This window comes from Rhamphochromis longiceps, linkage group LG12, assembly GCF_057381845.1.
Source record: "Rhamphochromis longiceps isolate RC_006_pf linkage group LG12, R_longiceps_female_GT1.1, whole genome shotgun sequence".
Taxonomy (NCBI): Eukaryota; Metazoa; Chordata; class Actinopteri; order Cichliformes; family Cichlidae; genus Rhamphochromis; species Rhamphochromis longiceps.
Window position 1 is genome coordinate 36020554 of NC_140568.1, and position 15431 is coordinate 36035984.

The following is a 15431-nucleotide window of genomic DNA, read 5'->3' on the forward strand; positions in this document are numbered from 1 at the left end:
TTGATTATCATGTTTCAAAAATGATAAAATTCTCAAATTAATTATTGGAGAAAAAAAAATCACATTTAGCCAACAATGTGATGCTCAGATTTGGCACTGCTTAACAAACTGTGATGTATTCATAGCTGAGCTGGCTGCAGCTGCTTTCACTGCTGCAAAGACATGGCAAAATCAAACTTCATAGGCTCCTATGTTCACACACATACACACTCAAGTCTGTCCACAAGACTAGAGCAACACTTCAACACCGAGTCTGTGACAAAGTAGGGAGCTCACACTGTATATAAAAGATGGGCATCTGCTTCTTGAACCCAAATGTCACAAGTGCAGAGTAGATGTGACACAGAGGGATGCTGCATGCTCATACATGAAGAATTGTTAATCACAAGCTCTAAAGTCATGCTTTATTACATGGAAACTAATGAGAGCCATAATTTGCAAAATGACCATAACTCGTCAGAAAAGTGTTTACTGATGACATGGATCAAGGTAGCTGAGGGTCCCCATAGAAATAGTGTCCTGAAAAACCCGAGGTGGCTATGTACATCTTTTATATACAGTCTATATGGTAAACGAAACAAGTTTTGAAAATGCTGCTCTTTGAAAGAGAGACGAGTTCATACAGTGCTACTAGGCACATTTTGCTGTCTTTGGACAATATGTTTCCAACCTGTGTGCTAAGCAGAAGCTAGGCTAATGTAATATTTCTATAATTGTGGTATCAATGTTCTTATCGAAAAGCTAGAAAGAAAATGTATTTCCCAAAATGCTAAACCACAATTTATGCTGAGACTTCTCATCCCATCTGGCTTTTTTTTTTTCAACAGTAACAAGTTGTCATACTTGCTTTTATGTTTATTTTTCCTTGTCGCTATGACAACTGAGAGCAGTTGTAAAGTTAGTCTGTATGATGCATGTCAAAGGTTTTTTTTTTTTTCCTGTACTCCAGCCCCTCCCACCCTTAAAAGTGACAATCAAAAACCAGAAAGCCTCCCCCGCACTCATGTTCCTACCTACTCTCTGCCCTTTCATCCTCAAGACATGTTGTTTCTGGGCCAAACGAATGCATATTTGAATGCTTACCAACCGTTTTCTTCTCCAGAATACTTCTCTGTCTCTGGAGCAACTCCTATCAACCCTGCCACACACACACACACACACACACACACACACACACACACACACACACACACACACACACACACACACACACACACACAATCTCCTACTGCACCATAACCCCTCTGCATAAATGCAACAGAACCCAAAATTATGGTCAGCCGCTCATGAAGTTAGTTTTGCTTGGGAAAACCAAGCTGCCAGCTTTAATATCATAATGTTACCAAATTATATGGTTCTAATTGGGAACTGTTTGATCACACTTTCTGGCAGCTGAAAAGCTAGCGTGTGACCATAGAAGGCTTTTTTTTCTCATCTCAAAAGTATGACCTCTGTTTCTGACCCAGCATAAATTAAGGAAACCGCTTTACACCAAGGAGAGGCCTTTGGCACCAGGCACACCCTGCATGCAGCCAACAGCAACAGATCTCTGTGAATATCTGTGATGTAGGTCTGGAAGATGTGCAAACACAAGACAGCTGCATGTCAAGAAAAACTAAGCAGCAGTAGTTGGTTCAGCTTTAAACAGTACAATAGTATATCAAAGAGCAAAGATGAAAAAGAAAATTCAATAATCAGATTTGATTTAGTAACTTTGTAACAGATTGCTGTTTTAGAGAAAAACCTGTTTACTAATATCTATTAATTGATATTTCAGTATATATTAATAGTTTTCAGGTAATAATTGAACTTCTTATCCATAACTTTTAACTTGAAGATTAAATAAATTCACACTTTTGTTATTTAAGTAAAGTAGATTTAATGCAGTCTGATAGTACGACTCATGGGTTGGATGAGCTAGAATTACCTCAGGTGTGTGTGCGGGATGTTGTGCAATCTACTCTTGTGATAATAAAATTAAATAAAGATCACACAAGTATGTTCTTGTCATTGTGAGTCATTTCATGGAACTGCTGTGCCGTTTGCCAATATATTGTATATCTATATGATTATGTTTTTGGGAATCACTGAGCTAGACCACTATTCCTTTCAGGTCTATTTGATCTTTCTATCAAACTCAGCCCAGCAATTATTTCTTAACAGGTGATTAATAAAGTTTGACATTCTTGAGCTGCAATTGCGGTAGAAGCAATTAGCCCCCGACACTTAAAAAAGCCCCGACGTCTTTACCACAAATCAGAATTTTAATCTTAAAGGCAGCACCTTCAGCATCACATTAGCAGATGGAGTGGAGTTTTTTTTTCTCCTAATATACTCCTTATGGTAAAGACTACTGTAAATCAACCCCATCCATAGTCCACCTTTCTTTCATTCCTGTGTTTGTTGAAATTGGCTCAGAGCACTGGTCCAACATGAATTTAGCAACCTCATTACAACCAACCAAAACCCATTACTCTGCTCTGCCCACGGGGAATAACACCTTTTTCTTCATCAAGCAGCAAATAAGAGGTTTTACCCGCAGTTTCCATTACTTTACACTGCACAACCTGATGCAAAATACCTCCAGACTTACTCTACTGACTAATTTTCAACACATTTTCCCCTTATGCACCTTATATTTACTCATGCAAATTAGCCTAGCAGTGAGATTTAATAGAATTTCCTGATGTGTCTTTTCACACAGCTTTTTCCTGGTAACATTCGACCTTAAAAAAATCTCATGCAGTCTCTGACGGTTTCCCAAGTAGCTGACCTGTTAGTTTGCTATTTCACTATGAATTCCCCTTTTCTCTCCTTGCTTTAACCCAAACACAGTCTCTTCCTTATATGTAGCCAGCCAGATGTTTAGGCTGGACGTTCTCCACGGAGGAGGCCTCAGTGTTCTGCATGGTTGTTATTTATCTACATACTATTTTTCTCTTAAACAGTGTTTTTTTCTTCCTTTCAGCTCTCGGGGGTGGTTTACTTTAGCCCCATAGCAGGAGGTGCAGCGGGACTTTGGCAGCATACCCACAATTCACCAGTGGCAGACGGTGCTGATGAAGCTACATAAATCACTAGCTCATGGTGCTAATAGGTGGCAGTATAAAATCAAACAGAGACCACCCATGCTGCAGTGCAGGAACAGGAGCATCAAGTCATGTCTACCGTACCATACTGCACTGTACAGCCATCCGAAACACTTAACCCCCCCTTGTTTCAGTCCAAGGGGCTCTCTTAGCAACACAGGAAAGGCGCGCCTGGCATCCACAGTGCAGTGATTCATATTTGGCACTTTCATAAAGGTTCCAAGCTGCTGGAGTTTTTTTCAGGCCTATTGTCAAATGTTTAACTCCTCAATCGTCTTTTCGGAAAAACCTATAAACTTTCCAAGACCAATCACCGATTAGGAGCCTGTGCTTTTTCCTCATTCAGATGAAGATTTCAGTACATCACGCAGTCCCCCCCCCCCCACAATTTTTCACAGTGAGGAGAAAGGCCTGCACACTTACCATCCGGGTGATGGTAAGTGTGCAGGCCTTGTGTGTAGTATATTTTCATGTATAAATGGAAAAGGGCTTGAGCTCATTCAGCAGAGCTGCTAAGAGGGGTGTGAAGGTGGCTGTTTGCAGGGCCTCTTTCTTTGTGAGAGGGGAGATAAAACACAAGCAGCGCATGAGGGGTGGGCCCTCATTGAAAAAAGCAGAGCATATTGCTCAATAACAACGCTGGGATCCCCAGGTCAAGCACAACAAAACTTTATCTTGGCTGAAAGGGCCCCATGACCATGTATAAAGCACACCCCCTCTATTCTCACATGTTTGAACTTTTGTTGTGTTGAATGATTATCACATATGAAGGGTGTGCTTTGAGAGTCAAGAGTATGCTTCATGGAGTGCAAATAGCATAACAATATACATAAATCAAGTGGATCACCCTATTCGTGTTTTTTGTCCATTATAACTCTACGAGGCACAATTATTACGTACTCAAGGCAGACTGTCTTAGAGTCAAAGTTTAATTGGAAATATCTTCCAGGCCTGAATCGGTGAATGAAGAAAAAACAAACACATATTGCTACACACTTTTAAAATCAGTAAAGCACAGTCCTGCATCACTAAATCTGGAATATTAAACTAATATTTATTGTTCACTAACAAACTTGTTGTATCTTGTGCAGATTGTTTTATTTTTATGAAGCTGCAGACCAGATTTAGAAGGTCTGGACCAGTCCTCAGACCTCTAGCCATATTTTTTGCCCGGTTATGCTCTTACACAAACCTTGGGCCACATCGAAGCCATTAAGTTCCATTTGACACGTCTTTTTTCTTTACTACCCTTTCACTTCAGCCTCATCCTGAAATCGCTCACTCTGATGGACTTTAGCTGTTACAGGGTGTCCTTTACAGCCTATAAATAGCTTGAGGTCATCTGTCATTAAACTAGAGTGTGCCACAAAATAAATCCTGGCTGTGCTCGCCCCAGACGATAAAGTCCGAGTGTTTATGGCAACTACCTGTACTCCACTCTCACTCTCTGTCCAGGTGGGCTGATGAAGGGAAAATAAAATAAATGATGTCAGTATTTGCAAGTTCGAAGGCTGGCTCTGTGGTTTATTTTAATGGTTAATGTCCAGGTTTTGCAAATATGTGCCCTGCTTAAACGATCAGTGCGTTCAGTTTTTTTAATTTGCAGTTTTGATTTTATGAATAATGATCTGCGATGGTTTTACTTGTGAATGAGAATTTAAAAGTTGCACTCATTATGATCAAATTTAAATTACTTTTTTTTTTTTTTTTTAATGGAGCATTACCAGGAAATAATGTTTTACTGTGAACTAGCCAAGCTATGGCTGTTAGACTGACCAGTGACCACAGCTTAGCTGAAACGATAAAGGTTATTCTAATGTAGTGGTTATTGCAGACTACCTATGATTATTTGTTTCTATAAAATAATATAGATATAATGCATGTCAGCACAGTCAACTTAATTCTGGAGTTAAACGGCTTTTGTTTTTCATCATTTTTGTTCTCAGGATTTTCAGTGGACAGGAAATCATAACTTAAATCTCTGTTTTAGCATTTTTAAAACAGATTTTTCCACTTAGGCAGGAGTTGTTATTGCAATATACAGCTTCCTTGAGTATGTTTTTATCTCACAAACACAGCTTATACAACAAATACTGACTAATATTGATGGACTGACGACCTATCCAGGGTGCATACCTTGACTCATATGGGATAAGTTCACGCCTTGCGGTGAGCCTGAATAGGATAAGCAAAAGAAAACCAATGGATGGATGGAAGTTCCTCGTTGATGAAGAGCTCAGATCATGGTCAATAGCCGCCTTCAAGGGTAATCAGCTGTTACTGGTGAATGAGAACCTGCTAACATCTGGTAACACTGTTGGCAGTACAACAGCTGATTACAGGACAACGCCTAGAATCTGGGGTAGCAGCATACAATCAACACTATGATTACAGTGCATAGTTTAGTAGCTATACAAAGTACCTATACAAAAAAAAAAAAAATGTTGGCAGTGAAACCCTCGGACATGATTTTAAATCATGTAGCCTATAGTATCCATCTTCTATGAATTTGGCATCAGGACCTTCAGTGGACACGTTGCTAGCGCGTTGGAGCAGAAAACACAGCTTAATCAACCGATTCATTGTTTTGAAAACAAATCAGACCGTTTGAGTTGCTAATTTGCTCTCGGTGGCGCATTTATAGTAATCATCGCCATGTCTGCTTTGGAGTAATTTTAGCCTAAATTTTTAAAAGGTGCAACTGTTTCCAGACCTATCTATGTAAACGCTCGTTTCCAAAGTTGGCAAAATCTTGAGCAAATATTTCAGTTTAGTTAAGTAATCTTCAGGATTTCAACAAATCAACTGCTACTCATTACTTTGCCGTCAACGAGACGCCCCAATCTAATGGAGTCTGATGTGACATCCCACCCGAGTGACATCATCCCATGAGGAAATCTTACTTCATCCAGTACACTGAGAAGAGAACCTATCAGGCTGCCAATGACTTTGGGCATATTTTTTTAAATGTTGTCATGGGAGAGGTGACTGCATTTGCAAGAGCCAAACAAAAGGGGCCTTTGTCCCTCCACATACATTTGTCCGAAACCACCTCCCCTAATTACCAAGGTTAGTCTTTGGAATTGACAGCATAAATATTAAACTGTCAAATTCTGTCTGTTGGCTGCACGTTCCAGCATGAGTCACTGACTGCCGAGGCCGAAGGAAAACAACCTTCTCTTTCTCTCTGCTAAGCACGGCCGGTCAGTGGAGAAGAAGCGAGCGCTTCTCTTTTACCTGTTAGAGTACTCAGCTATAACATTTTTTCAGTGGTTTTCAAACCACTCTACAGTATCTTCATAATCAACCTTTGTAGGTGCAACATAAACAAGCTTTAGATGTTGCAGTAGGTGGATTTTGTTAAAGTGGACATTGCCAGGGCAATGATACTTCCTCGGTTCAGCTACTGAGGTGGTGTCCCACATTCTCAAATTAATAGGTATGTTTTTGAAATGTGTTGCATCAACTATTACATTTATACAGATTAGCATAAAATATGCATATAACTAAGAAATAATTATATGACTTAAAATATTTTTTTTCTGTAGTACCTATACAAAAGACTAAACACAGACTCAGTCACTTGGATTCTTGCAGGAGTTTTGGGCTTTTTCTTTCCTGTCGTTTACGGTGAAATAGACCATTAACCTTAATCATTTTCCAGTCAAAGCCTGGATATAACATCTGCGGAAATGTTCTGTCTACAAATCTATCACCAATGATCTTTTCAGATGTGAGTGATACCCTGAGACAGAGGAATACAGCTCTATTGATGGCATAAAACCTAAACAAACTATGCTGTCAAGAAAGAGAGCTGCGCAAACAGAAGATTAGAGAGGAGATGAAAGAAAGAGGAAGCTGGTTCATTCAGTTGTTGCCAGCAGTCTGTGGCTTTCTACTACTGTATCCAGTGGAGGGTTTGAAACCTGAACTCACTGGAATCTGGAATCTTAAAAAAAGCTCCTTTTTGTCAACATTAATAAATATACAGCCATGTGTTTTGTTGATAGTGAAGCGCAGACGTACTACTTATTCTAATTACATTTTTATGTTTTATTTATTTTTAGAGCTGCATAAGAACAAAACTCTAATCAGAACATTTTGTTATAAAGAAAAGAAGTAGCAGAGTAAGGGATTCCTAAGAATGAAAACAAATCAAAAGTCTAAGTCAATAAATCCCTCTAAATTCAACAACAAAACATGTTTTTCCATGCCCTCCGCAGTGGCACATAGAGTGTTTCTGATCTCATGCCCGTATCAGCAGGGCAACTTAAATGGTGTAATCGTGTTAGAGATCAATGTGCGTTACCATGTAAAGATGTGATAAAAGGTTTGTTTGTATGTAGGAAAAGGTGTTTTGTGCAAACAAATACTTGGGCTCATTTGAATCCCTTTTCTATATATACATTGCCACAAAAATGTCAAATAGCCTATTATTTCTGAATTTCTACTTCAAATCTGAGGTTCTGGCTGGACTCTCTGGGATATAAGTAGTAATATTAGACAAACAAATCTTCGGTTAACGTGTCCATGAAAGCCTCCTTAGGCAACAAATTTGCCAGAGTGACAAATTAAAAAAAAATTATGGATATCTCCTCTTTGTTTTTATTTCATTTCATTCCGTTTTGCAAGGTCACAAAATCACTTCAGTTAGAATTATTTTTTAATTGATGTTCTTTTGTTTTTGCAAAAGTCTAATTTTCCTTTTTATTTTAATTAACCAAAATATTTGTTCCCATCTGATTTTAGTTTACTTTTAATCAACTATAATAATCTTGCAACAGTAAGTAACAATTTTGTGATTTTTGCCAATTTGTCATAGTTAATTGCCTTATGATCACAAACAGATTGGATATAATTGCTAATGTGACCTCATTTGACCACAAACTGATAACAGACTGACTCACTTTTATTGCAGTTTTATCACAGTCACTTTGAAGATGGCAAGTAATTGCGAGTGGCCACAGACCTGGTCCCCATCTTCAAAGCAACCATTTCAAAGATAGCGAGATTACAAGTTTACTCCACGCGGCCACAATAGTTTTGGTCATGCCACGGTCTCCAACCACTGTTTTCCCTAGTGTTACTGTGGCATAAGCTAAATTTCTTCTTAGTGGATGTCCCTCCCAAACTGGAAGTTTAAACAGCAGATTACCAGGACTTCCATCTTTAAGATAACAAAATTAAGAATTTCTCCCTCTTCATAAAGACCCCAAAACAATCTGCCTGAGACTGAATATTTAGAGTAGTCTGAAGCCTGAGCTTTTGAATCAGAGGGATTACTTGTTCATAAGGTGAGGTCACTTCAAACTCTGGCCAAGTTTAATATGATGAGACAATTGATGTACAGACAGAAAGTAATAAAAGCATAATTGACCAACTTAAATCTTACTGAATAACAGCCCACACATGATCCTACCAGCACTGGATCTAGGGCAGCGTCATGTCAACGCATGACAGGACATGCAAGCTACAGCTACACTTGTAAGTCTATCATAAATTTTGGAGGATGTCAGAACTGTATTTTTTAGGCTCTGGTAGAAACCTTCAGCTGGCAAGAATAGGCTTGAATAGTCACATCAGAAAATGTATTCACAGTTACTTTGATAAATAACAAATTACTGTAAGCATTTTTGTGTTTGCTTACTTTTTCTTAGTATTTTACTTATTCATATGACATTATTACCAATTCTGCTTTAATGTCTTTGCATAGCATTTCCCATCATGATTCTCTGCAGTGTTCTCAAAACAATACACAATACACTGACTGTACCCAAACATTACACCATTATCTGATCAAATCTGAAGTAACCAATTCAATTTTATTTTGAAATGTCTTCTAAATGCTTACGTTTTTTGACATGTGTACAGCTCTACATTGTATATTGTGCTTGTGTGTATATGTGTACACTTGGTTTACTCATGACATGGAGGCACGAAAGGGCACATTGTGGGATCTCCTGATAGCTCCTCCTCTTTAGCGCGCCAACAAAAGCACCCATCGTGTTGTTTGGTTAGTTTCGCTGTAACCCCCACATCCACTGTTCCATCACACAGCACCAAAACACAAATGAACAAACACTGTCACCCACAAGCGGTTGCTAAACAACCAAGGTAGGCATCCTTGGAGAAGAGCAGCACTACCCTCAGTCTTAAGGACCCCTAGCTGCGCTGTGGGCTGGCCATGCATTGCCTGCAGAGAAGTGTGACAGTGAGACCTGACAGTTCTGCTGCCTTGCCCAAGGACACGCTGTCACCGTGGCATAATAGGAGCGGACTGAGTGGCCCCCGGCCGTCAACAACAGCACATCCCCCGCTGGACGATTAGAAAGAACTTTTCAACAATGAGAAGGCCAACAAAAGGCCCATGTTAAATTAGGCATTTAATTCAAGAGTCGGTCACAAGGGCAAAGTAATCAAAAGACATATTAAGGGGACAAGAACAGGCATAGTGTCAGATAAGCCTACAGAAATGACTTAGGAAGAAATCTTGAACACTATACCTGGTTGACTAAGTTCAAAAACAAGAGCTTTACAAAAGAATGCGACAGTAAAACACAACACAGGCTTAAGACTCATCAAATAAGAGAGTGAGGCTGGATTTCACATTTAAGGATTTCTGTTCTTGTTGATCTTAGTGACAGGGCCAAAGCCAATTGTGAAATTAAAATCCCAGCAGTACAAAATGAAACACACAAGCTCGTGTCAGAGTGTCAGGGTGTAATGCTAACTTTTATATGCTGATCGCTGTTGTAACATTAAAAAATGTGAAAGCCTGAGCTAGCAGAAAACAAAATTGTGAGACTGTTAACCTGTTGAAACCTGCATTGTCCTAAAGTGTGTCACTTTACACAGTGACAGTCAGGATGCTTGTACTGGTTTGTGTCTCGCTGGTTAGTCTTAGAACTAAAGGTTCAGTGCCTGCACAATAAAAGAATGATATATGACATAAGTTTAAAAACTGACATCAATAAAGTGATCTGGCATGCACCCGTTTCCTCAAATCACAGTGTTATAGCTCTCGTTTTGAAAATTCTGAATTTGCAGTTGTTGTTATTTTATGATTTAATTACAAGTGTAAAGCTTTTGAGGTTAAAGGAGAGCTGCTCTCTCAGCCCTTGTTGAGCAGAGGATAATTATATGGAGGGCAAACCTCGTCAGAGTCAGAGGAATCCACTCGGATTTGCAAGAGAGAATGGATTTCTTGTAAGCCTTAAATAAAATTTAATTGCAGTAAGCTGTCTAACACAAGAGACCCCACATCCCCCCTCTGGGAACTTTGATTACATTACAAAGAGAGAAAAAAAAAGGAGTATTAAGGAGCCCCGGTGGCCCCTATACTCACATAAATCACTTCATTTATATTTAAGGAGTTTTGCTTAAGTCCAAAACACGTACCACTTTCAGCTCAACACGGTGGCATGGCAGCTTACTAATTTAACATGGAAATTGATGTGATATATCAGCAAATGTTTTATAGGTCTAACAGAAATTAGAAGCTTGATTTTACATGCCATATATGCTGAGTTTAAACACAAAAGTAAATTAAAAGGAAGATGAAACCTAATTGTCCTACTTTGGAATGCATGTTTCTGATATCCTTTGGCCTCCTGCCCTCATGTCTCACTTGTCAAGTCATGTTGTGGTATTTATAGATTTGATTATCCAGCTTTGCTCCTGCATTCTATCCTCTTTGAACCTTTAACGCCTTTGCCTACATCCTGCTTTAATGCATGAGTGTGTGTTTGTTGTGGCTTTTAACTGTCTGTGATTACTGTTTAAATGACTTCACTTCATAGGTACAGGAGGATGCTGTATAAATATCAGTAATAATTTCTAATGTTTCTGGCAAAATTCCTTCCAAAAAAAAGTTTCCTTTTTTGGTAACAACTGTGCAAATGATGTTTACTGTGAATCTTTATCTCAGGTCTGAGATACTCTTGATCTCTCACTGAACCTCAGATGTGAAATGCATTATTACCCACATTATTAGCAAAATGAAAACACACAGCCTATTTTATATATACTGTTGTAACAACACAAACAAGCAATGATAGAGTCAAAGTTTCCTTTCAAATCAAAACTGTAGCAACCAACTGCTCACAGAGACAGGGATGTACAGAGGGTTAGAAATTACCCTGACTGTCTGTGATGGAGAACGTGGCCAGTAAAAGTGTTAAATGAGCATTAGACAGGTGTCACTGGTCCTTAAAAAAGACAAATTCTGGTATTAAATCTACACAGTATAGAGGAAAATATTTGGGAAGACAAGAAGAGAAACATAAAGATGAAATAGATGAAAATACTAATCTATACATACTGCTTTCCATTACAACTAAAAGAATGAGTGTTTTATTGCTATAACCTGTTTGTAGTTAAATGACTTCTAATATTGTGTATCTGAGCTCACTGAATAGTTTAGTTTGAAGCTTTATGACTTAGAGAGTAACCACTTTTTTTTCCACGACCCCTGCACAAGTTGAAGCTTGCTGCATGGTTTCCAAGCCCAGAGGAGGGAAAAGAGACGCTAACTGAGCTGGAAGGCAAGGAGGGTAGGAGTGACATTCCTGCTGTGAGTCCAAAGCAAAAGTGTGTTCCTTATTTTCTAACTGGATCTTTGAGGATTCTGTCTGAGAGACTTTGGGGGGGATATCATCTAACTTTAAAGATCATGTTCACCTTTTTCATAAATAAAAAAAAGAAAGGATATAGCAAGCAGCATAACATATTGGGTTAGGATGATCACCATTCAGATCCAGATATTCCTCCTTCATACTAGCCGACAGCAGTCAGTCTATTATTGAAAGTAAACAGCTAAACTATTTTTTTTTTACTTTTTTGTTGGTAACAAGGTAGACCTGCATGAACAGAACAACTTTAAAAACTGCTGTCATTTTACCAAAACTAGTTAAAATGTGTCAAGCAGTCCCAGAAGTCTGAACATTTCCAATAAAGTCTTCTCAGCAAGCAAATTATTTAATACAGTACAGAAATCTAAAATTTAAACTGTGACATTTGCTCATCAAGATGAGATAATCTCAGTTGAAATTGCCCTTGAGCCTGTCAAAAGGTCTCTAGACTGCTTCTTCCTGTCTTCAGCAGCTCTGATGACTCAGCGGCTTCTCTCAACAGAAAGATCATTCTTCAGTTTCTCTATCCTGCAGGGTCACAACCTGCTCCGGACAGAAAAGACCCTGCAGGCTGTTAGTCACTTAGTGGAAATTCCTGCATCTAACTGAAAGTTACCTCTCTCTGCAACTCTTTTTCCATATACTCCATATCCATTTACTTATTTTGTGTGGCTCTTTTGTGTGTTGCATGGCAAATACATTCCTGCTTTTTAAATGACGACAAACAAACTCTTGCATTAGGCAACTTAACTTTGCTACATGTATGTAGTGTAAAGCGCTTTGGGGTCCTATGGACTAGAAAAGCGCTATACAAATGCAGGCCATTTACCATTTACATATTCCTGGTCTCATGCAAAGAAAAGTTTTATTTACAGAGAGATTTAGATTGGACTTTGCAGCCCTCATGATGAGACGCGCATGTAGGTAACAGTGCAAGAAAAGATGAAACCAGGAGAAAGAGCAAACCACAGGCATCTCTGTGGAAAACCTTAGATTTCCTCTTTCTTGATCCCCTCCACAAAAGAGAGCTTTGATGGGCTGATGTGCTGGCTTATAATGAATATCACTGACAACATCTTCACACCTCCTTCTATATAACACTGAATGACTCAGGCAATACATGCTCTCTAGTACAAAGTCAGTTCTGAAACAACTATATATACGATACAGATATATAAATTTAGCTAACCGACTACCAAAATAATAGAATCTCAAAACATTAGCCACCTTTTTTTCTTTTACAAATGTGGCTAAACCAGTGTATAAAGGGACAGAAACAAAGATTTATAGCTGGAGAATATTTTTTCTTCACAGCTATAATTGTGAATGTTGATGTTAATTAATAAAATCTTTCACTCTCTTCCTGCACTGCTCATGAGAGGCTTCTAATGGCTTTGCTAATTTTCTACTCATTCACGATGGAAAGACTGTTGATACACTTCTACAGCAATAACCCAGCATGTCACTCACCTGTCAGTAAAGGCAGTACATTAATGATCACCCTCCTCTTTGTTTTTGTCCTTTTTGTTTACAGTGTTTCTAGCTGTGTGAACTTTTGATGATCGATTTCACAATTAGAATTTCCACCAATAACTGCCAATTTTATAACCTCTTAAAACTACTAACACAGCACCCTTAACCACTTACTAAAAAGCTACTAGCCATTGGCCAGTGTGTGTCGTGTGGTAATTTTCACAATACCTTTCTGCTGTGAGAGTAACATAAAGCATTATTTTTGCAAATTAAGTATTCAGTTAGTAAGTTAACTTGTAAAAATATCTACTAATAACTTGTGTTATCACCTGGTTTCATTTATTGTCATAAAAAAAATTGAATTTTTTTTTTTTATCGTTCCTTATAGGTAGCTTTTTGCTGAAATGTGTCCATTCTCACTGTTGTGTCAGTGAACATGTGCAAGTCAGCTAGGGAGATGACAGAAAGGACAGCCTGAACATTGTGGAGGACTAAGCCTTATTTTTTGCGACAGTGATCGTTGGTGTCTGTGTCTATCAGCTGCAAAGAGCTGAAGAAACAACTGCAAACCCAGCTGTGTCACAACACTGGCACAGAGGCTGTTTGAAGAGGAGAATGAAGCTTTGAAACAGAGCCACCATGCAAAGGTTAATTAACAGGCTGAGGAGAGAGAAAAATTAACAGACTACAGCGTTTTATACTTTTTTGGACCATAGGACTTTATGGTGGGTTTTAATTGTATTTATTTTGTATGGGACTCCTCTTGCATGTCAACAGTGCACATTACCATTCTTTGTCACTATATCATTTAAAGCAAAAACACACAAATAAGTAGATCAGCAGGACCTCAGGCAATCGCATCTTTTAACAAAAGCAACTTGTTCCGTGAGAGGCACAATTAAAGAGTGGGAGGCAGGAAGATTACACACAGACTTTATAGGCACCTCCAAATGACTCAAGAGCAGACTATTCACCAGCTGGTAAAATTATCCACCATTGTCACGAAACATTCAAAGTCAATCATCGCCGGTAATGCACCCATCTCTTGCTTTTCCCATAAGAATAGGCCAGCTCTGTGGGGGTTGCAAAAGTGGAAGGAAGACTAAAAAAAGTTCTGACATTTTTGCAAAGTGAGAAAAAAAAAAGAGGTCAGTCTCACTGCTGTCAGAATAGATAAAGTCACAACAGTCTTAAAAACTCAGGCACATCAAGCACAGTAGAATAGCGCTAAGGAATTAGGTAATAACTTCAACACATGACATCTACTACTTTCCAACACATATGATACTTCAAAGGGGGGAATATGGTATTTATTGATGGGCCCATAATTCAGTTCTCTTCTAAAGTGGCTCCAGTTTCATTGGATAGGGCAGAGAGAATAGAAACCAGATGATAAGCACTCTGGGCCTCAGCTTTCACTTTAGGCCACAAGATTGCCAGGTCAAATCTCAATAGGGGAGAGTCCCATCTTCTGAGAATCAGGGGTAAAAAATATGTAACAAACCAAATGTCCTCACTTTTTTTAGTCTGATCCACCATATCCCATTCACATGGGATTAAGCAACACAAACAATGTGTTGATTTCTAATTTGTTTTAAAGTGGGTGTCAAGTTCCACTAAAACCAGTAAAAGTGGGTATTGAAACAATATTGGTTTTCATATACCAGTCATGTTTTGGTCAAGTTTGGTCAAGTTTCAGTAGAAGCCTACACTCAAAAAAATAAAACATTAGATTTACTTAAAAAAGTTATGTCAAGTGGTTCCACACAACTGCTTTAAGTAACTTTTAAGAAATGTTGTTACTTAGTTTGAACTCAATACTGTTAAGTTAGATTTACGTAAGTGTATTGGCTAAATGTAACTTAATTGCAATGCTTAGCTGATACTTATCTTTGTTGCTTTAAGCCTACATAACTTGTTTAGGCAATATCTTTGTAATACTGTTACTTAGCTGGTACATAACTTTTCTGCTTTAGAAGGACATAACCTGGTTAGGTAGTATCTTTGTAAAACTGTTATGTAGCTGCTACATAACTTTGTTACTTTTGAATTATATAAAATTGTTAAGTAATTTCTATTCAATACAATTACAAATAAATCATTTACACTGGTTACTTCCATACAAAATAGCAAAGTTTCTTAAAAGTTACTTAAAGCAGTTATGTGGAACCACTTGACATAACATTTTTAAGTAAATCTTAGGGAGATCTTTTAGGAAGAAATGAAGACAGCACCCAAA